The 4,672-nt window shown below is 61.8% G+C and overlaps 1 protein-coding gene across 1 annotated transcript in view; it reads right to left on the bottom strand.

Annotated features, from left to right (window-relative positions):
- Positions 1–2,524: 2,524 nt before the first annotated feature.
- CHLRE_22g753997v5 (uncharacterized protein) overlaps positions 2,525–4,672 on the bottom strand; it is a 3,401-nt gene continuing 1,253 nt past the window's right edge. Inside the window, exon 3 of the mRNA XM_043072919.1 lies at positions 2,525–4,672. This exon is cut by the window's right edge and continues 869 nt beyond it. The gene's annotated coding sequence lies outside the window, so the exon portion shown is untranslated.

The following is a 4,672-nucleotide window of genomic DNA, read 5'->3' as shown; positions in this document are numbered from 1 at the left end:
CTGGGTTAAGCACTACCAGCGTTGCAAGGCAGCTAGGCCATTCGACACCAGCGCAGTGATCATCGCTCCTAAGGGCTCGCTCAGCGGCAAGCTTACCACGGGCATGACACTCCTGCAAGAATACGCCACGGGTACACCTCTCTTTGCAACGTCAGCGGACAGCAATCAGCTTGACCCTGCACCGCAGGACTTGCAAGCATGGTACGACCCCCCGCAACAGCCCAAGCTCCGCGTGGCTAGCCCAGACAACGCTCTCATTTTCAAGTGCCGCATTGGCCACACACAACACAAAGTCCTGATCGATACAGGCGCATCCCACTCCATCGTTAGCAAGAACGCACTTCCCCCTGACCTGACCGTCGCACCGCACGGCGCCAAGGAGGTAGAAGTCGCAGACGGCAAGCGCGTGACCCTTGAAGGCACCGCACAACTACCATTGCACATCCAGAAACACACCGCAGCCGTCCCAGCACTCGTCATGCCATCCCTCCTGCCCGGCGTTGACTTGATTCTGGGTATGGACTGAATGCGCGCCAACGGCGTGAAGCTAGACATCCCTAACCTTACCTGCCTGCTCACCAAGCCCGCCAACGGCAGCACCAAGCACATACTGCTGGTTGCTGACTCGTGCAATAAGGGTTCGACAGCAGGTGGGGAGGACACGAATGCCGGCGTTGCACACATGAAGGCCATCTGCGCCATGCTCGCCGCAACCACTCCCGACCTCATGTCCGCTAGCGCCGCCCGCCGCGCCATGCGCAAGAACGTGCCTGGCATGCTGGTGGTCGTGCGCGAAGCCAAACCCGACGTGCTGTCACGGCTCGATACCGAATCATCTGCACCGCCAGCGTGCGCCGCACAGCTCCGCACCAACCCACCCATCTTTCCCGAGACGCCACACCTGTGCGCCACGCATACCACCCCCACCAACCCAACTTCCCCTTCACCCACACCCACCATTCCCGAAACACAACTCAATGCACTTCTTGACGAATTCAAAGACGTGTTCGAACCTATTCAAGGGCCGCCTAAGGACCGCGGCATCGAACACACAATCGACCTGGAACCTGGCGCAAAACCAGTGTTCTCCCGCATGTACCGCTTGGCCCCCAATGAGCGCGAAGAAGTCAGAAATTTGCAGCATGGGGCGGCCTCAAAGTCAACGTCTCCAAATGCCAACTGCAAGGCATACTCCACGGCCGCGCGCGCGCCGATCCCACCCTTGGCGGCCCCCGCAGCAAGCCCCACCAGGCAGCGCTCGCCCGGATGCTAGAAGGCTAAATCCGCATAGATGGCACCGCTATCCCATACAAGCCCCCCCATGAATCCTACAAATACCTTGGCATCCACATCACCCCTACCCTAGACTGGAGTGCACAAGTGCAGTACATCCGGGAAACAATTAAGAAGCGAGGGCAACGCATCGCCACATCACTCGCCACACCAGACCAGAAACTCCGGATGATACAATACACCATCCACCCAGCAGTGGCCTACAGCCTACCATTCATGCCGTACAGCACACACGACGTGGCCAGCCTCGATGCGCTCATTGCAAGCACTGCAAAAATGTGCTACGGCCTGAAACGCGGCTTCCCCACCCGCGCTATCCTCCAGCCCACCAACACCCTTGGCCTGGGGGTAGGTAGCATCCGCGAGCTATATGTCCGCCGCGCAGGCAAGGCCCTCGTCCAGGCCTTAAACGATGGGGGCAGGCTGGGCGCCGTCACCCGCGCCATGCTCCACCTGCAACACAGCGTGGCACAGAGGGTGCCCGCAGATCAACTCCACACGCAGTGCCGCTTCTACACCAACCTACGGCAACTCTCGCTGATCAAAGATGCGGGGCTGGAGCTGACCCAACAGGGCAGCACATACCACACCACGCTCCACGGTCTGTCGGCCCTCCTTACACGCACCGCGCCGCCAGGCGCCGACGCGGAACAGGCCCTACCCTTCCGATTGATTCAACCCCTCCTTGAACTCACCAGCGACTTCCGGGAGCTCCTCACCCCGGACCGCACCTGCGTAATAGACGCCAACACTTTAAAGAACAAGTGGCCGCGGGCCCACAGGCGGCACAGGATAGCCCTCAACCGCCTTACTCTCGCACTCCACGCTGAAACCCGAGCCCGAGCCAAAACCCACAACAGCACCGCTCCCCTTACCGCTGTCCAACGCACTCTCCCGGACGGGCACACCTTCACCGGTCTCCACACGACCCACACCGCACCTGCCGCCGTCGACTGGGGCACACTTAACCGCTTCCTCCGCCAGCGCGCCCCCGCCGCCGAACCGACCGCCAATACCGGAGAAACTGCCGCGGCCGCCACCACAGCTGCCACCACCGCCACCGCCGCCACCGCCGCCACGGCCCACCACGATGGCGAAAACCAGACACCTGCTCAAACACGCCGGCCGGGCACACAGCAACGTAAGCGGGCCTGCATCAAGATGGTCAAGGAGCCCGAAGGACGGGGAGCCCCGCCAGCCGACGCACCAAAAGCGTTCGACTGGGATCCAGCGCTTGACCCACTTACAGACGCACACTGCGCAGACCTGCTCGATATCGCCCCCAGCCTCATCGGCCGATCCAAGCCCCCCAACCCCGAAGCGCACCTCAGACGCCTACTCCTCGGCCCCACGCCCCCAACCACGTTCACACACCGACACAAGCTCAGCCAGGAGGAACAAGACGCTTACCTGGCCGCCACGTCCGACACCTGGAAGCACTTCAGTGAAACCTACCGCACCAAAGCCCTCACCACCACCAACACCCTGTATGGACACCAGGAGCGGGTGCAGCACGTAATAGCCCGCACCACCAGCAAAGGTTCGCCGTACTACCGAGTCCAGTGGGAACCCACCGTCATCACCCCCGGCTCCCTCACCCTCTACGCCCGCAACCGCTACCGCCCCAAACCCGGCGGCCTTACCTGGCTCCTTACCCCAGGCAACGAACCTCGCGTCCTGGTGGAATGGGAAGACCTGGAAGAACCCGCCGCTACCCTGGAGGCACAAGACAACAAACAAGAACTCCTGGACGCCCTGCACGCCCGCCTTGCTGTCCCCCTGGCCCCCCGCCCCCCGGCCCCCGCTAGCGACACGCACCTAAACCCTGACCAGCGACAGGGCCGCTGGACAGATGCCAGCAACGACACTGCACGAGGGCAACGCACTCTGCGCCAATACGTCGACATCAACGTCGAGCCATGCAACCCCCGCCGAGACATCCGCCCCACACAAACATACACCATCCAGCTCGGTATCCTCCCCGACCCTGGCTCCACGGCACACTGCACTCACCTGGCGCATGTGTACGACCCCCGCGGACGGTGCATGGGCACCATCAGCGCAGAGCGGCTCAACCTCCTCTGGCAACGCTACCAGCATGCACAAACAACCTGGCCCGAAGCGCACGCCAAATACGACCAGGGCAGAGGCTTTGCTGCGGCCATCGCCCGCCTGCTCCTCCGATACAAACCCGGGGGCGGCTCCAAATCACACCCTGTCACTGAAAAAGGAGAACGCATTCTGTGCGACGGATTGACACAAACCCTGCACACGGCAATAGGCAGCACAACAGAGCTCTTCGCATCACCCCTTAACGTCTCGGAAGCCGCCACCACCTACTACACACTGTACGAAGAAGACATGCTCTTTGGGGCCAACTATGACGCGTACTCCCAGCCATGGGATGGAATTGCTGTCGCCTACCCCGAACCCAACACCGAAGACGGAGCTCACGCGGTCCGATGGGCACTGGCATGGGCCGAACACACCGAAACCCTTACAAACACCCGCAACCCGCCAACCACTGCCACGCTGATCATCCTCCCCACCCAACGCAACGCGCCATACACACGATACCTCGCCCACCCCAGAGTCACACTCCTTGGCAGCATTTCCGCCACAGCAACACACGCCCTTCTCGGCCAGATCCACAACGACGCAGGCATCACCCTAAAACATGACCTGGTGCTGGTCAGCAATACACCCGGAGCCCGACTTGCCCAGTCCATACGCGACGCCCTAGGCACGTCTCTATACCTCTCAGGCATGCCCGTCGAACCGCAGCCCCAACTCACCTGGGCCCACACACGGTGGGTGACCAAACAGGTCCGCCGGATGACCCGCACCCGCCCGGCAGCCCCCCGAGTAACACCCCCTCCCGTACCGGCCACGCCAGCCACCCTGGCCCCCTTCGCGGCCACCCAACCCCTACGCCTCAATCCCTGCGAAGGCTTCTACACCGATGGCTCAGTACAGAAAGACGCCCTTGGTCAGCCCAGCGCGTGGGGGGCCGCAGCGATCGATGCCCGCACGTCCCAAACGTATCAGATCGACGTCAACCCTGGACAACACGGCTGCAACACCATAACAAGATGCGAGCTCTCGGCCATAAACCAAGTGCTCAAGCTCGACGAAGTGCAAGCGCTCCCCGAAGTCACAGTTTACACCGACTCCGCTGCGTCGCTATTCCTCATCCGCAAAACAATCAACCAGCCCCAACTCCTTACCTACAGCAAACACAAAGCGCTGCTGGATAACATCCTCGCGCTCCTGAAACGCCGCTCCCACGCCGGCCGCCGGACAAACCTCCTCAAGGTCAAAGCACATTCAGGGAATACGTTTAATGAACTCGCAGATCAGGCGGCGGTGAAAACCGCCA

This window comes from Chlamydomonas reinhardtii (assembly GCF_000002595.2).
Source record: "Chlamydomonas reinhardtii strain CC-503 cw92 mt+ unplaced genomic scaffold scaffold_22, whole genome shotgun sequence".
NCBI classification, from domain to species: domain Eukaryota; kingdom Viridiplantae; phylum Chlorophyta; class Chlorophyceae; order Chlamydomonadales; family Chlamydomonadaceae; genus Chlamydomonas; species Chlamydomonas reinhardtii.
The sequence above is the reverse complement of the archived record's forward strand: the minus strand, read 5'-3'. Positions and strand labels throughout refer to the sequence as shown.